Below are 22,820 nucleotides of genomic sequence, written 5' to 3' on the forward strand. Positions count from 1 at the left end.
CTGCGATGGACAGGCCGCTTCTGCGGCTCCGCATCTGCGGTTCCCAAGCCGCAGATGCGAAAATACCAGAAGCAGCAATGGTTGCTGCAACACCTCTCAAATTCTTCCGTTAACCACGCAAAATCATCCCGAGGCCCCGGGACCTCAACCAAAAGCACCAATAACACCTAGTACCTCATTCAAACTTGTACAAATCCTTAAACAACCTAAAACAACGCCGGAAACTTGAATTAAACAAGGATTTGAGCCTAAGAACTTCAACTTTTATTAAAATACGCTTTCGATCAAAAACCTAACACCAAAACACGTCCAAATGACCTGAAATTTTGCACACACATCCCAAATGACATGACGGAGCTACTGCAACTTCCGGAATTCCAATCTGACCCTCGGATCAAAAACTCACTATCGGACCGGGAATTTCAAAAATTCAAACTTCGGCATTTCAAGCCTAAATGAGCTACGGGCTTCCAAAATACATTCCGAACACGCTCCCAACCCCGAAATCACCTAACAGAGCTAATGGGACCATCAGATTTCAATTCCGAGGTCGTCTTCGCACTGTTCCGACTATGGACCATTTTTCCACATTTAAGCTCTCGTTTAGGGACTAAGTGTCCCAAAACTCTCCGAAACGCAACACCGAACGTCCCGGCAAACCAAAATAGCAGAAATGAACTTAGGGGAAGCAGTTAATGGGGGATCGGGGCGTAAATTCCAAAAACGACCGGCTGGGTCGTTACATCCTCCTACACTTAAACATTCGTTCGTCCTCGAACGAGCATAAAGAACATACCTGAAGTAGTGAAAAGATGAGGGTACTGGCTGCGCATATTCTGCTCGGTCTCCCAAGTCTCCTCCTCGGCTGGCTGACCCGCCACTGAAGCTTCACTGAAGCAATGTTCTTTGACCTCAACTTTCTGATCTGTCTGCCCAATATAGCCACTGGCTCCTCAACATAGGATAGATCCTTGTCCAACTGGACTGAACTGAAATCCAACACGTGAGACGGATCACCGTGATACCTCCGGAGCATCGAAACATGAAATACCGGATGAACTCCGGCCAAACTGGGAGGCAAGGCAAGCTCATAGGCAACCTCCCCAACTCGCCGCAAGATCTTAAAAGGGCCAATAAACCTCGGACTCAACTTTCCTTTCTTCCCAAACCTTATGACGCCTTTCATAGGCGAGACCCGAAGCAGAACCCGCTCACCAACCATATATGAAACATCACGAACCTTCCTGTCCGTGTAACTCTTCTGTCTGGACTGGGCTGTACGGAGTCTATCCTGAATCGTCTTAACCTTCTCCAATGCATCCTGAACCAACTCTATGCCCAATAGCCTGGCCTCACCCGGCTCAAACCAACCCACCGGGGATCTACACCTCCTACCATATAAGGCCTCATACGGCGCCATCTGAATGCTGGACTGATAGCTGTTGTTGTAAGCAAACTCCGCCAATGGCAAGAAATGATCCCAAGTCCCTCCAAATTCAATCACACACGCACGGAGCATATCCTCAAGAATCTGAATAGTGCGCTCGGACTGTCCGTCCGTCTGGGGGTGAATGCTATGCTCAACTCCATCCGAGTACCTAACTCCCGCTGCACGGGTCTCCAGAACCGCGATGTAAACTGAGTACCTCTGTCCGAAATGATAGAAACTGGAATACCATGCAGACGGACGATCTCCCGGAATACCATGCAGACGGAGGATCTCCCGATGAATAAGTGGTACACACAGGAATAAAATGAGCGGACTTGGTCAGCCGGTCCACAATAACTCAAATGGAATCAAACTTCTTCAAGGTCCGTGGAAGTGCAGATACAAAATCCATGGTGATGCGCTCCCATTTCTACTCCGGAATCTCTATCTGCTGGAGCAACCCACCCGGGCGCTGGTGCTCATACTTCACTTGCTGGCAGTTGAGGCATCTAGACACATAGCCAACTATATCTTTCTTCATCCGCCTCCACCAGTAGTGCTGCCTCAGGTCCTAATACATCTTCGCGGCACCCGGATGGATGGAATACCGCGAACTATGGGCCTCTGCTAGAATCATCTCTCGGAGACCATCAACATTGGGCACACAAATCCGGCCTTGCATCCTTAATACTCTATCATCTCCAATGGTCACATCCATGGCATCACCACACTGAACCTTGTCCTGAAGGACAAGCAAATGAGGATCATCATACTGCCGCTCCCTGATACGATCAAATAGGGAAGACCGGAAACCACACAGGCTAGAACCCGACTGGGCTCCGAGAGATCCAATCTCACGAACAAACTGGCTAGGGCCTGAACATCCATCGCCATCGGTCTCTCTGAAGCTGGTAAATATGCCAAACTACCCAAACTCTCTGCCCGGCGACTCAAGGCATCCGCCACTACATTGGCCTTGCCAGGGTGACACAGAATAGTAATGTCATAATCCTTTAGCAACTCTAACCACCTCCTCTGACGCATATTGAGATCCTTTTGCTTGAGTAAATGCTGCAAACTCCGATGATCAGTATAGATCTCGCAAGGCACTCCATATAAATAATGACGCCAGATCTTCAAGGCATGAACAATGGCAGCTAACTCAAGGTCGTGGACAGGGTAATTCTTTTCATGTATCTTCAACTGTCTGGACGCGTAGGCAATCACCCTACCGTCCTGCATCAACACTGCTCCAAGGCCAACTCTCGAGGCGTCACAATAGACAGTATAAGACCCTGAACCGGTAGGCAACATCAAGATAGGGGTTGTAGTCAAAGCTGTCTTGAGCTTCTGAAAGCTCGCCTCACACTCCTCTGTCCACTGAAATGGGGCACCCTTCTGGGTCAATCTAGTCATAGGGGCAGCAATCGATGAAAATCCCTCCACGAAACGACGGTAGTAGCCCGCCAAGCCAAGGAAACTGCGAATCTCTGTAGCTGAGGACGGCCTGGGCCAACTCTGCACGGCCTCTACCTTCCTCGGATCCACCCGAATACCCTTACTAGAAATCACATGGCCTAAGAATGCCACGGAACTCAGCCAAAACTCACATTTTGAGAACTTTGCATATAACTTTTTCTCCCTCAGGGTCTGTAGCACGGTCCTCAGGTGCTGCTCGTGATCTTCCCGACTCCGGGAATACACCAGAATATCATCAATAAAAACAATCACGAACGAGTCAAGATATGGCCTGAACACACTGTGCATCAAATGCATGAAAGCTGCAGGGGCATTGGTCAGCCCAAATGACATGACAAGGAACTCGTAATGGCCATATCGAGTCCTGAAGGCAGTCTTCGGGATATCTGGCTCCCGAATCTTCAACTGATGGTAACCTGAGCGCAAGTCAATCTTAGAAAACACCTGTGCGCCCTGAAGCTGGTCAAACAAATCATCAATCTGAGGCAAAGGATAACGGTTCTTCACTGTAACCTTGTTCAGCTGGCGGTAATCAATACACATGCGCATGGAACCATCCTTCTTCTCCACGAACAAAACAGGAGCACCCCACGGTGAAACACTGGGTCGAATAAAACCCTTACCAAGCAATTCCTGTAACTGATCCTTCAACTCCTTCAACTCAGGAGGAGCCAAATGATACGGAGGAATGGAAATGGGCTGAGTGCCCGGCAACAGATCAATGCCGAAATCAATGTCTCTATCAGGCGGCATGCCCGGAAGATCGGCTGGAAATACATCGGGATAATCCCGTACCACTGGAACAGAATCAACAGAAGGGGTATCAATACTAACATCTCTCACATAAGCCAAATACGCGGCACACCCCTTCTCAACCATGCGCTGAGCTTTAAGAAAAGAGATAACTCTACTGGGAGTGCGGTCTAAAGTACCACTCCACTCAATACGCGGAATACCTGGCATAGCCAGCGTCACGGTCTTGGCGTGACAATCAAGAATAACAAAATGGGGCGACAACCATTCCATGCCCAAAATAATGTCAAAATCCACCATACCGAGTAATAATAAGTCTGCTCTGGTCTCAAAACCACGAATAGTAACCAAACATGACTGATAAACGCGGTCCACAACAAGAGAATCTCCCACAGGAGTAGAAACATAAACGGGGGCACTCAAAGAATCCCGAGGCACACCCAAATGAGGAGCAAAGTAAGAAGACACATAAGAGTAAGTAGAGCCCGGATCGAATAGAACCGATGCCTCTCTGTGACAAACCAGAATAATACCTGTAATGACGGAGTCGGAGGCAACAGCCTCAGTACGAGCATGAATAGCATAATATCTGGCCCGGCCCCTCTCTCGAGGGCGACCTCTATCTTCCCGACCTCCACCCCTAGCCGGCTGGGCAGGTGGGGTAGCTGCTGGAGCTGTGATCATGGCCTGAGAACTCTGAGGAGCACGCTGCGGCTGAGCAGTCTGTGAAGATGCACCCCTACCAAGTCTGGGGCAGTCCCTAACCATGTGGCGTGTATCACCACACTCAAAACAGCTCTGGGAGATGCGGTGGCTGTGACTGGCTGGGACTAGGCCTGCTGGACTGACCTCGTGGAAGCACCCCGGNNCTGTCGGCTGCTGGAAGAGCTGAATGAACAGGGCGACCCACATAACCCCTACCATAACGACCTGCTGATGGGGTACGGGCACCAGAGTAGTGACCCGACTCTCGAGACCTCTTGGCCTCCCTCTTCCCTCGATCCCTGGCGAGCATACCCTCAATCCTCCTAGAAATGCTCACTACCTGGTGATAAGGAACGTCCATCTCCAACTCTCGAGCCATGCTAGATCTGATGGGTGGGATAAGACCCTCAATGAACCTACGAACTCTCTCCCGAACTGTAGCAACCAAAGCCGGTGCATGCCTGGCCAACCTAGTATAACGGATAGCATACTCTGAAACGGTCATAGCACCCTGGCGCAAATGCTCAAACTCTGCGCGCCATGCATCCCTGAGACTCTGGGGACAAACTCTCTCATGAACATATCCGAGAACTGGGTCCAAGTCAGTGAAGCAGCCTCGACTGGACTGTCTTTCTCATAAGTGCGCCACCAATCATAGGCAGCTCCACGAAGCTGAAAAGCAGTGAAAGAAACCCCGCTGGACTCCACTATGCCCATAGTGCGAAGAATACGATGACACTCCTCTAGAAATCCCAAGGCATCGTCTGATGCTAATCCACTGAACACTGGGGGATCATACTTCTTAAACATCTCAAGTCTGCGCTGCTCGTCCTCCGAAGCAGCCGACCCATCCTCGGGCTGAACTGGTGCTGCAAGCGGTGCCGGAATAATCTCGGGAGCCTGCTCAACCTGCACTCGCTGCTCAGGAGTGCGGACGGCGGGAGTCTGTGCTCCTCCCCCAGCCTGGGATGTGGCTGCAGCAATGGGAAGCAACCCTGCCTGAGCCAAGGTGGTGTACATGCTCATGAACTGAGCCAAAGTCTCCTGGAGCGCTGAGTAGTAGTGGCGGTAGTAGGTGTGCCAGGTGCCTGGGCTCCGGCTGGATCTGCTGGTGGTACCTCGGCGGTAGCTCGCGCAGGTGCTCTGGCTGCACCACGTGCGTGTCCTCGACCTCTCCCCCGGCCCCGGCCTCTGGCGGCTGCAGTAGGGGGCGCGGGTGCCTGATCATCTCGAGTGGCACGTGTCCTCACCATCTGTGAGAGAATAGAAGTCAGAAGTTTAGAATTGATGTCAAAATATCGCACGACAAGGAATTCAAATGAAACGGAGATTTTTTTCCTAAACAGTTACATAGCCCCTCGTAGATAAGTACAAACGTCTCCGTATCGATCAGCGAGACTCTAATAAACCGGCCTGTGTTCCGTGACTCCTATGAACCTAGAGCTCTAATACCAACTCTTCACGACCCTAGTTTACCAACCGTGAACATGTCATGACGGCACCTGGTCCCCATGACCAGGTAAGCCCAACATTTTGCGGAAATATAATAATTGCGGAAAAATAGAGGAAACCAAATTAAATACTAAAAGAAACTGTACTGAATGCCGCTCGGCATGTACAACTCAATATCACAAGTCTAAAACAATTCCCAAAACCCGGAAACTCACGGGCAACACAGGCTAAAGAAGTGTATAATAAATATCTGACAGATATAATAAGTACAGCAGTGAGATAAGACAAGTACAACGAGGCTATAATAACTAAACGAGTACAGAATAAACACAGAGTAAACACAGCTCAATACCAATGATAACAATGAAGGGTCTCCCAAGGATACCGTCCTGTAGCCCTTTTTCCTCAAATGTCCAATGGATCTCCTGGGATACCGTCCCTGTGAGCACGTGATTTTGCCCTAAGCAGTAATTCCCAAATTTCAACAAACAATTTTTTCAGTATTTTATAAACTTTTGTGAATTTTGTAGGCAATTGTTAGCTATTTTTATTGTGACATTTTAATCCTATATGAAANGAGTAAGAGGGAGACTCGTCGGTCTGCGGACGCAACAAATCTACCTCGAAGTCTCCATAGTCCTCCTGCCTCACTGATAGTGCGCCTGAGTAGAGGTACCTGGATGATCTGCACATGAAAAACATGCGCAGGAAGGGCATGAGTACACCACAGCGGTACTCAGTAAGTTCCAAGCCTAACCTCGGTTGGGTAGTGACGAGGAAGGTCAGGGCCATACTGAGAAAAAATATAGTAATATCAATAATTAAAAGTATGATAATCTGACAGAAATAATAAATACAGCAGTGAAATAAGGCAGGTCAACGAGACAATAACAACCACAAAAGGACAGAGCAAACACAGAGTAAATACAACTCAATACCAATGATAACAATGAGGGTCTCCCAGGATACCGTCCTGTAGCCCTTTCCTCAACTGTCCAGTGGATCTCCCGGGATACCATCCCGTAGTCCAACTCATATACCAAACCGAAGGATCTTCCGGGATACCGTCCCGTAGTCCAACCATCAAAATGCAGGGGGATCTATCGGGAATCAAACCCGCAGTCCCAAAGTAAAAGTGCAGGGGGATCTACCGGGAATCGAACCCGTAGTCCCAAAGTAAACAAAGGGGGGGGAGGGGGAGCTACCGGGATCCCACATCCGTAGTCCCAATGTAAATGCGCAAACACAGCCAGAAACAAACCAAGGAATAAAGTACGAAAGACAGAGCAACAGATAGAATTAGCCTAGCATGCTTCACGTAGTACAGTCAAACAACTTAAGCAATTAGGCAGTTAAGTCAGCTAAACATGCTTTCAATATCTAGCACAAGTATAATTTCAAGTAGGATAAGGCAAGTAGGAAAGAAAGCTAAATATCAACAACTTAAGTGAAAACCGGATTTTCATCAATCGGCTCAAGTACGCGCTCGTCACCTCACGTACAAGGCACTCAAATATCAAGAAAACAATCCTAAGGGAAAAAGTCCCCCACACAAGGTTAGACAAGCCACTTACCTCGAACCGGCTCGATATCAATAGAAACCACGCCTTTGCCACGAGTATCCGACTCCAAATGGCCCAAATCTATTCAATTCAATTACATATCGTAAATAATATTGCAAACAACTGATTCCGCTATTAAAATTAAAGCTAGGGCGCGAAAATAGATAAAATGACCAAAACGCCCCTCAAGCCAACGTCTCGGAATCGAATAATTTTCACATTTTTAGAACCCTCATACTCTCAAGAGTCTAACCATATAAAAATCTCCCAAATCGGAGGTCAAATGCCCACTCAAAACTCAATAGTCTAGCCAATGAAGTTTTACCCCAAATTATCCAATTTTTGGTCCCAAATTCAAATTCCATGATGTATTTAACTATATAATGATGAAATATAACAAAAAGGGAACAAGGAAACGTCACCCAATGATTTTCTCCTCAAAATCGCCTTCTCCCGATCTCTCAATTGATTTTTCAAACTTATGAAATCAAACCCTCTAATTTTCAATATCAAAACAGGTGTTTCCGCTTTTACGGACAAGGGACCGCATCTGCAGTCCCGCTTCTGCGGACCAACTCACCGCTTCTGCGGTTTTTCATTAAAGCCAAGAGTTCCGCTTCTGCGGTCTTAAAGCGCACCTGCGGCTGCCGCTTATGCAGATTCCTTACCGCTTCTGCAGTTTCAATCAAAATCCCAAGGACTGCATCTGCGACTACTATCTCACAGGTGCGTAACCGCTTCTGCAGTTAAACTTCCGCACCTGCGGAAACTGAAGGAACACTCGAATTCCGCTCCTGCGATGGACAGGCCGCTTCTGCGGCTCCGCATCTGCGGTTCCCAAGCCGCAGATGCGAAAATACCAGAAGCAGCAATGGTTCAGCTGCTGCAACACCTCTCAAATTCTTCCGTTAACCACCCGAAATCATCCCGAGGCCCCCGGGACCTCAACCAAAAGCACCAATAACACCTAGTACCTCATTCAAACTTGTACAAATCCTTAAACCACCTAAAACAACGCCGGAAACTCGAATTAAACAAGGATTTGAGCCTAAGAACTTCAACTTTTATCAAAATACGCTTTCGATCAAAAACCTAACCAAAACACGTCCAAATGACCTGAAATTTTGGACCAAAAACTCACTATTGGACCGGGAATTTCAAAAATTCAAACTTCGGCATTTCAAGCCTAAATGAGCTACGGACTTCCAAAATACATTCCGAACACGCTCCGAACCCCGAAATCACCAAACGGAGCTAACGGGACCATCAGATTTCCATTCCGAGGTTGTCTTCACACTATTCCGACTATGGACCATTTTTCCACACTTAAGCTCTCGTTTAGGGACTAAGTGTCCCAAAACTCTCCGAAACGCAACACCGTACGTCCCGGCAAACCAAAATAGCAGAAATGAACTTAGGGGAAGCAGTTAATGGGGGATCGGGGCATAAATTCCAAAAACGACCGGCCGGGTCGTTACAACAATGAAGTACATATTCACTTTATTTTAAAAAGATTGATATTATTGTTAAACCTGACTTTGGAGACGAGCTTGAAGCTCGATCTGGAGCTCCAATGGAGTCCTTCTAGAGAATTCTATGAGAGAGAATTTGTGAGAGCTGAAACAGGAATTGAAAAGTGGAAAGCTCACTTTCTTTCTCATTACTGTCTTAAGTATATACACGTGTGGATACAGCTAATGCTGAGCTGGCCACTAACTAACCCTACTCAATTACAATTAACTAACTTCACTAACTACACAACTAACTATCATATAACAATATAATTATACAAGTCTTAACACCCCCTCCCCCAAGTCTTAACCCTTCGTCCTAATTTATGCGATGATATTTTATTTTAATTTTTTTCCTAAAGAATGACTTCTTTTTATGGATATATGGATTTAACTTTAAGCTTTTCATTTTACTCTTAATGCGATACTAATTTATAGTACATTTACAACTTGTTTTACCGCAAGTTTTAAAAATCTTTTTTTTTCCTTAAACCTCATGTCGTTTGACTCTATAACATAAATTGGAATGGAGGAAGTAACTTATAATTGGGATTTAAGTTTTGAGTAAATATGTTTTAACACCATCATGGTAAATTAACCTACAACAACAGATAACTTCTATATATACAAGTACAACAAAATAACAGCGGAAAGTAATAATTGAGACTGGGAGGGGAACATGCTGTTGGGGGTAGTAGATAAACAGAATAGCAGGGATAAATAAGGAAACTACCACTGAATTCTTCTAACGCTGAATAAGTGGTCGGCGTGCCACACGATCCCATTTCATAGTATATATATATAAGTGGTCGGCGTGCCACACGATCCCATTTCATAATATGTAAGTGGTCGGCGTGCCACACGATCCCATTTCATAGTATATATATAAGTGGTCGGCGTACCACACGATCCCATTTCATAATATATAAGTGGTCGGCGTGCCACACGATCCCATTTCATAATATATAAGTGGTCGGCGTGCCACACGATCCCATTTCATAATATATAAGTGGTCGGCGTGCCACACGATCCCATTTCATAATCACAATATAACAAAATAATCCCGGCTGGGGGATAACAATGTATAACTTCCCGGAAAGGGAATAACAATATAATAACTTCCCGGCAAGGGAACAAAATATCAAATCAAATATCCCGGCAAGGGAGAAACATCTATAACCGCACTAGTCCAACATCTAACTACCGCAGCTATAACCGATCCTGTTACAACGTCTAACTGCCACAACTATAATCAATCTAGTTACGACATCTATCTACCACAACTATGATCAATCCTGTTACAACACTTAACTACCTCAGCTATGACCAACCTATGACAACACTTAACTACCTCAGCTATAACCAACCTATGACAACACTTAACTACTTCAGCTATAACTATAGTCATCACTCAACACAAGGAAGCATTAACCTAAGCGTCCGTAATATCAATTAAGAACACAGTACAAGGGAACCACAACTCAACAATAGCCCGCCAAGGGACAGCATAATGATCCTTTCTCTCCTCACTTTTACTTCACAATTCACTTTACAACTCGAGCCAATGCTTTAGAGGTTCAATTATCACTTATACTTTCACAATTCGCTATACAACTGGAGCCAACGCTCCTCAATATCCATAAGTCACGATTCTTTCCACATCTTTGCACAACAAATAGTAATAATCACCAAGGCATGAATAATACAACGAAGTCATGGAAATCAAAATATAGGACTCACGGTCATGCTAGACACCAGTGTATAGATACTCGTCACCATGCCTATACATCGTACTCGACAATTAGCAAGTAGCAAAAACAAGACTCAACTCCTATTCCCTCAAGCTAAGGTTAGACCAAACACTTACCTCAACTTCCACGGTCAAATCAATCCACGACAACCGCTTTCCATCTCAAATTCGGCTCCAATTCAATCAAATCTATACAATAATGACTTCATAGTATCAATATATGCTAAACAAATCAAACCCAATGGCTAATTATAGCTTTCCAAGCTTTCTTCCCAAAATCCCAAAAATCGCCCCCGGGCCCGCTTGGTCAAAAACGAGGTTCGTACCAAATTCATATCGCCCATCCACCCATGAGCCCGAATATATAATTTGTTTTCAAATTCGACCTCAAAACGAGGTCTAAATCAAGAAAAATCAAAAAGCCCTAGTTCTAGCCAAATCCCTAATTTTCTACCTTAAATTCCATATTTTAGGCCTAGAAATCTAGTGGGTGTTGATAAAAGTGGAAGAAAACAAGTTAAAGATTACTTACCCAAGTAGTTTTGGTGAAGAAATGCTTCAAAAATCGCCTAAGAGCTTTGGAGAAGAAGAAGTTGTGAAAAATAATGAGAATCCCGTAATGCATTCTGTTTTTAGAACTTAAAATAATTGGGCGAATTTTTATTCTATGCGATCGCGGAAGAATCAATGCGATCGCATAGAACAAATTGATGACTATCAAAATTAACTCTATGGATCGCGGAAGAATCAATGCGATCGCATAGAACAAATTGTGACCTCCCAAAATTTACTCTGTGCGATCGCGGAAGAACCAATGCGATCGCATAGAACAAATTGATGACTGCAAAAATTAACTCTATGCGATCGCGGAAGAATCAATGCGATCGCATAGAACAAATTGATGACTACCAAAATTAACTCTATGTGATCGCGGAAATTCCTATGCGATCGCATAGAACAAAAACCTGGACACCAGCAACCAGCAAAAACACCATATTTTCTAAGTCCAAAAACACTCCGACGCCTATTCGAAACTCACCAGAGCCCTCGAGGCTCCAAACCAAACATACATACTAACTCAAAAACATCATACGGACTTGTTCGTGCGATCAAATCGCCAAAATAACATCATGAACATCGAATTAACCCTCAAAATCAAAGAATTTTCTCAAACTTCTTAAAACATCAATTTTTGCAATTCAAGTCCGAATCACGTAAAATGACATCCGTTTTTCACCAAATTTCACAGAAACATCTTAGATCATATATAAGACCTGTACCGGGCACCGGAACCAAAATACGGGCCCGATACTAACATGTTCTAATCAAATTTCATTTCTAATTTTCTTAAACATTTCAAGAAACAATTTCTCTAAAAAATTCATTTCTCGGGCTCGGGACCTCGGAATTCGTTTCCGGGCATACGCCCAGGTCCCATGTTTTCCTGCGGACCCTCCGGGACCGTCAAATCACGGGTCCATTTGCCCAAAATGTTGACCAAAGTCAAATTTATTCATTTTAACATCAAAACTTAGCATTTTTCACAGAATCTCATATTTAAGCTTCCGGCTACGCGCCCGGACTACGCACGTAAATCGAGGCAACTCTAAATGAGGTTTTCAAGGCCTCGGGGACACAAAATTCAATTAAAAAAAGGTGATGACCGTTTGGGTCGTCACATTCTCCACCTCTAAAACAACCGTTCGTCCTCGAACGGACAGAAGAAGGAAGTACCTGAGTCGGGGAAAAGATGAGGATAACGGCTCCGCATATCGGACTCGGACTCCCAGGTCGATGCCTCAGGAGGCTGACCTCTCCACTAACACGAACAGAAGGGAAACTCTTGGACCTCAACTGACGAACCTGCCGGTTTAGAATAGCTACCGGCTCCTTCTCATAAGACAAGCCCTTGTCCAACTGGACAGTGCTGAAATCTAACACGTGGGCTGGATCGCCGTGATACCTCCGAAGCATGGATACATGAAAAACTGGATGCACGGCTGATAAGCTAGGCGTCAATGCAAGTCTATAAGCCACCTCTCCCACACGATCAAGAATCTCAAATAGACCGATGAACCTAGGGCTAAGCTTGCCCTTCTTCCCGAATCTCATCACGCCCTTCATAGGCGATACACGGAGCAATACTCGCTCACCAACCATGAAAGCAACATCTCGGACCTTGCGGTCTACATAGCTCTTCTGTCTGGACTGAGCTATACGAAGTCTATCCTAAATAATCCGGACCTTATCCAAGGCCTCCTGAACCAGATCCGTACCCAATAACCGAGCCTCTCCCGGCTCAAACCATCCAACTGGAGACCGACATCGCCTACCATACAACGCCTCATATGGAGCCATCTGAATGCTGGACTGGTCGCTGTTATTGTAGGCAAAATCTGCTAAAGGCAAGAACTGATCCCACGAACCTCCAAAGTCAATAACACCAGCTCGGAGCATGTCCTCCACTATCTGAATAGTCCGCTCGGACTGACCGTCCGTTTGGGGATGAAATGTTGTGCTCAACTCAACCCGTGTGCCCAACTCTCGCTGAACTGCTCTCCAGAAGCACGAGGTAAACTGCATACCCTGGTCCGAGATGATAGATGCCGGCACACCATGAAGGCGAACAATCTCCCGAATATAGATCTCAGCTAACCTCTCGAATGACTAGGAGACTGCCACAGGAATGAAATGTGCTGACTTGGTCAGCCTATCAACAATGACCCAAACTGCATCGAACTTCTCCCGGGTCTACGGGAGTCCAACAACGAAATCCATAGTGATCCGCTCCCACTTCCATTCGGGAAGCTCAATCCTCTGAAACCATCCACCAGTCCTCTGATGCTCATACTTAACATGCTGACAATTCAAACATCGAGCCACATATGCAACAACATCCTTCTTCATTCTACGCCACCAATAATGTTGCCGCAACTCCTGATACATCTTCGCGGCGCCTGGATGAATAGAGTACCGGGAACTATGGGCCTCCTCCAATATCAACTCTCGAAGTCCATCCACATTAGGCACACATACTCGGCCCTACAATCTCAAAACTCCATCATCATCTAAGGTAACCTGCTGGGCACCTCCACGCTACACCGTGCCTCTAAGGACACACAAATGGGGATCCTCAAACTGCCGATCACGGATACGCTCTAATAATGAAGGACGAGCGACCGTGCAAGCCAACACACGACTGGGCTCAGAAACATCCAGTCTCACAAACTGATTGGCTAAGGCCTGAACATCCAAAGCAAGCGGCCTCTGACTGACCAGAATATAAGCAAGACTGCCCACACTGGCTGACTTCCTACTCGAAGCATCGACCACCACATTGGCCTTCCCCGGATGATATAAAATGGTGACATCATAATCCTTCAACAACTCCAACCATCTCCTCTGCCTCAAATTCAAATCCTTTTGCTTGAACAAGTACTGAAGACTCTTGTGATCAGTGAACACCTCACACGCCACGCCTTACAAATAATGCCTCCAAGTCTTCAATGCGTGAACTATGGCTGCCAACTCCAAATCATGCACTGGATAGTTCTTCTCATGAATCTTCAACTGCCTCGAAGCATAGGCAACGACCTTGCCATCCTGCATCAACACTGCACCAAGCCCAATACGGGAAACATCATGATAGACTGAATAAGGCCCTAAACCTGTGGGCAAAACCAATACCGGTGCCGTAGTCAGAGCTGTCTTGAGCTTCTGAAAGCTCGCCTCATACTCATCCGACCATCTAAACTGGGCACCCTTCTGGGTCAACCTGATCATCGGGGCTGCAATAGATGAGAACCCCTCCACGAACCGACGATAGTAGCCTGCCAATCCCAAGAAACTCTGAATCTCTATAGCTGATGCTGGTCTAGGCCAGTTCTTGACTGCCTCAATCTTCTTCTGGTCAACCTGAATACCCTCTGCTGATACGATATGACCCAGGAATGCAACTGAACTCGACCAAATCGCACACTTCGAAAGCTTTGCATATAGCTGACTATCCTTCAGAGTCTGAAGAACCACTCTGAGATACTGCTCGTGCTTCTCTCGGCTGCGGGGAATATATCAATATATCATCAATGAACACTATCACGAATGAGCCCAAATAAGGCCTGAATACTCGGTTCATCAAGTCCATGAAAGCTGCTGGGGCATTTGTCAACCCAAATGACATAACCAAGAACTCATAATGCCCATACCGAGTGCGGAAGGCTGTCTTAGGGTCATCGGATGCCCTAATCCTCAACTGATGGTAGCCAGATCTCAAGTCTATTTCTGAAAATACCTTGGCACCCTGAAGCTGATCAAATAAATTGTCAATCCTCGGAAGCGGATACTTATTCTTGATTGCAACCTTGTTCAACTGCCGGTAATCAATACGCATTCTCATCGATCCGTCCTTCTTCTTGACAAACGACACCGACGCACCCCAAGGCGAAACACTGGGTCTAATGAAACCCTTCTCAAGTAAATCTTGCAACTGCTCCTTCAACTCTTTCAACTCAGACGGGGCCATACGATACGACAAAATAGAAATGGGCTGAGTGCCCGGAGCCAAATCCATGCAGAAGTCAATATCCCTATCGGGTGGCATACCCGGCAGGTCTGAAGGGAAAACATCAGGAAACTCACAAACAACGGGCACAGAATCATATAGAGGGAACCTCGACACTAGAATTATGAACATAGGCTAAATAGGCCAAACACCCCTTCTCGACCATACGTCGAGCCTTCACATACGATATAACACTGCAGGTAGAATGACCAGGAGTCCCTCTCCACTCTAAACGAGGCATACCTGGTAAAGCTAAGGTCACAGTCTTGGCATGGCAGTCCAAAATAGCATGGTAAGGTGATAACCAGTCCATCCCCAATATAATATCGAAGTCAACCATGTCTAAAAGCAACAAATCTACACGAGTCTCAAGACCCCTAATCACCACAATACAAGAATGATGGACTCGATCGACCATAATAGAATCACCCACCGGTGTAGACACATAGATAGGAACACTCAATGAATCACTAGGCATGACCAAATACGGTGCAAAATAAAACCGAGGCTTCTCTACCACAAACCAGAACAACACCTGCACCTCCACCTCTAATACCTTTACCTCTACCTCTAGCATCTCTACCTCCACCTCTAATACCTCTACCTCCACCTCTAGCTAACTGAGCAGGCTGGACGAGTCCCTCAATGAACCTCCCCACTCTCTCTCACTGTGGGAAGTATGATAAGAGCATGACAAGCCAAGTCGATGAATCTGATCTCGTACTGAGTAACAGTCATAGAACCCTGCTGGGGACGCTCAAACTACCTCCGATAGACCTCTCTCTAAGTGATGGGGAGAAACTTCTCCAGAAATAGCTGCGTGAACTGTCCTCACGTCAAAGCTGGTGATCCTGCTGGTCTAGCAATAATCCCTCCACCAAGTCTTGGCAGATCCAGACAAGCGAAATGTAGCAAAATCAACCCTATTGGTCTCAACAACCCCATGTTCCCAGGAACCTCGTGACAACTGTCCAAATAATCCTGGGGATCCTCAGTAGATGCACCGCTGAATGTAGTAGTGAAGAGCTTGGTGAAACTTATCCAACCTCCACAAAGCTTTTGAAGACGTAGCTGATCTATCACTGGTCTGTGCTGCTGCTCAGCTGAAGAAGCGGTACATGACCTCGCCATTCACGAAGGGACAAGAGTACAGGTTCCAATTTAGCATTTTTAGAAACAAAACCACACGACAGGAAAGAACAAGTGTGAAGTTTTCCTAACTCCGTAGCCTCTAGGGGATAAATACAGACGTCTCCATACCGATCCCTCAGACTCTACTGAGCTTGTCCGTGAATTGTGAGACCTGTGTAACCTAGAGCTCTGATACCAACTTGTCACGACCCGGATTTCCCCACCCTCGGGAGTCATGATGGCGCCTACTAATGGGAGCTAGGCAAGCCAAGTTAATTTACTTCTTTTAGCAATTATCGATCATTTAATAAAAACAAAACTTGATATGATAAAGCGGAAGTCTCAAATAGTAATTGACTGAAAGAAAAATGCGGAAGTTTAACAAGATCCTCTACCCAAGACTGGTGTCACAATACTCAGGAACGTCTAGAGAATACTAAATACAAGGTTTGAATGAAACATAAAACTGTCTGCTTCGGTACAAATGATAACAAACTGAATAAAATAGAAAGGGACTCCGGGCCTGCGGACGTCAGCAAGGCTACCTCGAATGTCCCTGGACTGAAATCAACTCCCAATCGACTATTGCTGTCCAAAAGCTGCTGCTCCGGCCCTGTGATCTGTGCAAAAAGATGCACAGAGTGTAGTATCAGCACAACCGACCCCATGTGCTGGTAAGTGCCTAGCCTAACCCCAACGAAGTAGTGACGAGGCTAGACAGGACTACCAAACAAACCTGTGCAGATATATCTATATATACAAGTACAACAAAATAACAGCGTAAAGTAATAATTGAGACTGGGAGGGGAACATGCTATTAGGGGTAGCAGATAAACAGAATAACAGGGATAAATAAGGAAACTACCACTGAATTCTTCTAACGCAGAATAAGTGGTCGGCGTGCCACACGATCCCATTTTATAGTATATATATAAGTGGTCGGCGTGCCACACAATCCCATTTCAAAATATGTAAGTGGTCGGCGTGCCACACGATCCCATTTCATAATATATAAGTGGTCGGCGTGCCACACGATCCTAATTCATAATATATAAGTGGTCGGCGTGCCACACGATCCCATTTCATAATATATAAGTGGTCGACGTGCCACACGATCCCATTACATAATATATATAAGTAGTCGGCGTGCCACACGATCCCATTTCATAATATATAAGTGGTCGGCGTGCCACATGATCCCATTTCATAATATATAAGTGGTCGGCGTGCCACACGATCCCATTTCATAATATATATAAGTGGTTTCCCGGCAAGGGAGAATACGACTAAGCAGTTAAATTCCGGCAAGGGAGCAACAACAATAACTTACACGTCCCGGCAAGGGAATAATCACATCTCTTTCTTTTACGTTCATTTCTTACTTTTTAATCAAGTCNACAACACTTAACTACCTCAGCTATAACTATAGTCATCACTCAACACAAGGAAACATTAACCTAAGCGTCCGTAATATCAATTAAGAACACAGTACAAGGGAACCACAACTCAAAAATAGCTCGCCAAGGGACAACATAATGATCCTTTCTCTCCTCACTTTTACTTCACAATTCACTTCACAACTCGAGCCAATGCTCTAGAGGTTCAATTATCACTTATACTTTCGCAATTCGCTATACAACTGGAGCCAACGCTCCTCAATATCCATAAGTCACGATTCTTTCCACATCTTTGCACAACAAATAGTAATAATCACCAAGGCATGAATAATACAACGAAGTCATGGAAATCACAATATAGGACTCACGGTCATGCTAGACACCAGTGTATAGATACTCGTCACCATGCCTCTACATCGTACTCGACAATTAGCAAGTAGCAAAATAAGACTCAACTCCTATTCCCTCAAGCTAAGGTTAGACCAAACACTTAGCTCAACTTCCACGGCCAAATCAATCCACGACAACCGCTTTCCATCTCAAATTCGGCTCCAATTCAATCAAATCTATACAATAATGACTTCATAGTATCAATATATGCTAAACAAATCAAGCCCAATGGCTAATTATAGCTTTCCAAGCTTTCTTCCCAAAATCCCAAAAATCGCCCCCGGGCCCGCTTGGTCAAAACACAAGGTTCGGACCAAATTCATATCACAATCCACCCACGAGCCCGAATATATAATTTGTTTTCAAATTCGACCCCACAATGAGGTCTAAATCAAGAAAAATCAAAAAGCCCTAGTTCTACCCAAATCCTTAATGTTCTACCTTAAATTCCATATTTTAGGCCTAGAAATCTAGTGGGTGTTGATGAAAGTGGAAGAAAACAAGTTAAAGATTACTTACCCAAGTAGTTTTGGTGAAGAAATGCTTCAAAAATCGCCTAAGAGCTTTGGAGAAGAAGAAGAAGTGAAAAATAATGAGAATCCCGTAATGCATTCTGTTTTTAGAACTTAAAATAACTGGGCGAATTTTTACTCTATGCGATCGCGGAAGAATCAATGCGATCGCATAGAGCAAATTGATGACTATCAAAATTAACTCTATGCGATCGGGGAAGAATCAATGCGATCGCATACAACAAATTGTGACCTCCCAAAATTTACTCTGTGCGATCGCGGAAGAACCAATGCGATCGCATAGAACAAATTGATGACTACAAAAATTAACTCTATGCGATCACGGAAGAATCAATGTGATCGCATAGAACAAACTGATGACTACCAAAATTAACTCTATGCGATCGCGGACATTCCTATGCGATCGCATAGAACAAAAACCTGGACACCAGCAACCAGCTAAAACACCAGATTTTCTAAGTCCAAAAACACTCTGACGCCTATCCGAAACTCACCCGAGCCCTCGAGGCTCCAAACCAAACATACATACTAACTCAAAAACATCATACGGACTTGTTTGTGCGATCAAATCGCCAAAATAACATCATGAACATCGAATTAAACATCAAAATCAAAGAATTTTCTCAAACTTCTTAAAACATCAATTTTTGCAATTCAAGTCCGAATCACGTAAAATGACATCCGTTTTTCACCAAATTTCACAGAAACATCTTAGATCATATATAAGACCTGTACCGGGCACGGGCCTGATACTAACATGTTCTAATCAAATTTCATTTCCAATTTTCTTAAACATTTCTAGAAAACAATTTTTCTAGAAAATTCATTTCTCGGGCTCGGGACCTCGGAATTCGATTCCGGGCATACGCCCAGGTCCCATTTTTTCCTACGGACCCTCCGGGACCGTCAAATCACGGGTCCGGATCCGTTTCCCTAAAATATTGACCAAAGTCAAATTTATTCATTTTAACATCAAAACTTAGCATTTTTCACAGAATTTCATATTTAAGCTTTCCGGCTACGCGCCCGGACTGCGCACGCAAATCGAGGCAACTCTAAATGAGGTTTTCAAGGCCTCGTGGACACAGAATTTAATTAAAAATCGGTGATGACCCTTTGGGTCGTCACACTAACTAACCCTACTCAATTACAATTAACTTACTTCACTAACTGCACAACTAACTATCATATTTCTTAATATAATTATACAAGTCTGAACACCTCCCCCCCCCCCCAAGTTGGAGGTGTTGTGTACACTGCCAACTTGCACAATATCGGTGAGTGCTTCACTCATGTTAGAACCTTGGTAAGGACATCAACCAACTGCTTGTCTGTTGCTACATGATGAGGCGAGATTAGTCCCTCCTGTAGCTTGCTTCTGACAAAGTGACAATCCACTACTATGAGGCGAGGCGTTTTACATCTAACGAGGCGAGGTGTAAGCCCCGAGACATGAGGCGTAAGTCCCACGGATCTTTAAATTTACTAATTTCAAGAATTTTAAGATATAAAATAAAAATATTTATAAAAACACATTAAAATCACAAAATTATAATAAATAATCTATTTAAAATATTCATAAATTATAATTCAACTATGAATAATACAAAAAGTATGACATATATCATAATATGCAAATTAGCTGCAACATCGTTACAACTCAAACATCAAAAGTACGTATTCGATGCGAAATCTTATATGTATCTCTTAAGGAGTAATGAATCTGGAAAGAATTTCGATATTATAATTTGATATTTTTTAAAATACTACTTTTATTTAATATGCTTTCTATTTGAAAGAGAATTTATATAAAAATATTATTCAAAATTTAAATATGATTCTCTAGCATCATCTATTTTTAAGTTTGAACAAGTTATTAAAGTGACACATAATTCACCATACTATATCATGATAACTAATTATTTGTAAATAGTTACTATCTAATACTGAGCTATTAAATTAATAAGTATTGTATTTCGCAAACATGGAAAATAATATTTAGGAAAATAATTAAAAAAAAATTATGGACTAATATAATAAAGACATAACAAATGTTAATAAATAAATACTTTTAAATGAAAGCTTTATTTAAAATTTACTATTGTAGCAATCTTAGTGGATAACGTACAATAAATTTTATTTTAATTATGACATAAAATACTCTCAACCTAATGATTTATGATTAAGAAAAAAGTAATTTTGAATAGTTAACGATTTATTAAGAAAATTTGAGGATTTACAAGGTTAGTTACACACATTTGCATAAAGTTCTATTAGGCGAGCCCAGTACGTAAGGCATTGGGCTTGTTCGGGGCGTAAGCCCCGTAAGCCGAGACGTACGTCTCACGGAACTAAGTCCCACACTTAAGCCCAGGAACGTTTTACGAGAGCCCTGCCCCAGGGCGAGTCCCAATTCTGCCTTTTAAAACAGAGATTAAGATCACAAATTTCAAAAATATTTATCTCTTTATTAAATATTGTGTCAAGACAAATACATTGAAATAGATGGAGTAATAAATAAGTATGTATACAATCCATGCAAATTGAAGTCCTGTCTACATTATTGATCAGAATTCTGAATATATACCAAAGAATAGGATTTTGAATAATACTGTTAACTCTCTCTTGGATCTTACATGAATTGGCTAAGATGTTGTACACTATATGCTATGTCTATCCTTGTGTTGGTGAGGAAGTTCAATTTTTCAACCAATTTTCTGTAATAGGTAAGATCATTTAATGCAGTCCCCTCTTTAGCTTTCAACTTCATTCTTGGATCAAGTGGTAAATCAAGTCTACTATAATCCATGCAATTGTACTCTTTCAACAGATCAAGCACAAACTTTCTTTGTGAAATTAAACCTCCATCAGCTTTATAGAATATTTCCAGCCCCAGAAAGTAATGGAGTTTACCCAAGTCTTCAATCTTGAAACTTTCATGTAGGAATGCCTTCAGTTCCTCTATCTCCTCTTTGTTTGTTCCTATCAGTATCACATCATCTACATAAACTGCCACATATATTGTTGATTCAGTTGTCTTCTTGTAGAAAAGTGAATAACCATACATAGAGTGGGTATATCCCTTACAACACAATGCTTCACTCAATTGTGCATACCACTGTCTACTTGTTTATTTGAGGCCATACAAGGACTTCTTGAGTTTGCATACCAGATGTCCACTGTCTACTACCAAGCCTTGTGGCACTTCCATATACACCTCTTCATAGAGATCCTTATGAAGAAAGGCATTGTTCACATCCAACTGGAATATATCCCAGCCTTTCTTGACTGCTACAGAGAGCTCTTACTGCAGTAATTTTCACCACAGGACTGAATGTTTCTGTGTAATCAATTCCAGCTTGCTGGGTATACCCCTTTACCACTAACCTGGCATTGAACCTTTCTATACTGCCATCTGCCTTATGCTTCACTTTATACACCCACTTACACCCAATGGCTTGTTTTTCAACTGGTAATGGCACTAGCTCCCAGGTATTGTTGGCATGCAATCCTTCAAAGTCTTGTGTCATTGTTGCTTCCCAGGCAGGATGCATAGCTGCTTCCTCATATGAGTTAGTCTCTTTGTCACTGCAAATGCTTCTCACAGGGTACTGACTATCCTGATTTAGATTCTCAGCAGATATGTGAATGTGGGGAGAGGATAAGGCAATGAGAGAAAGGGATGCATTGGTTTTTTGTTTCAGCTGGGGTAATTTGTGGACATAATCCTTCAAGTATGTGGGAACTTTGTGTGTTCTATGAGATTTCCTTGGTCATAAGACATGTTCAGGTGAGGTATTCCTTACAGATCTTACTGGTGAATCATTTTGTAGGTCTTCTGGAGCATGTGAATCAAGTGAATCTATATTATTGAAGGAAAGGGATGAAGTTGGATCAGATGACAAATCTGGATGTGTGATATTTGAAACCCCTTGATCATTTGACTCACTAGTTTGACTTTGCTCATTGTCACTAGACACATGGTCAATAAAAGGAATGGATTTAAGAACACAGGGAAAGAATCAATATCTTTAAACATACTAAAAGGGAAGATATTTTCTTTGAAAACTACATCTCTATATGTCACGACCCCAATCCCGGTCGTGATGGCGCCCAACACTAATGCTAGGCAAGCCCGACCAATTAAATACTCTCAACCCAAATACG

Source organism: Nicotiana attenuata, unplaced genomic scaffold, assembly GCF_001879085.1.
Source record: "Nicotiana attenuata strain UT unplaced genomic scaffold, NIATTr2, whole genome shotgun sequence".
Lineage (NCBI taxonomy): Eukaryota > Viridiplantae > Streptophyta > Magnoliopsida > Solanales > Solanaceae > Nicotiana > Nicotiana attenuata.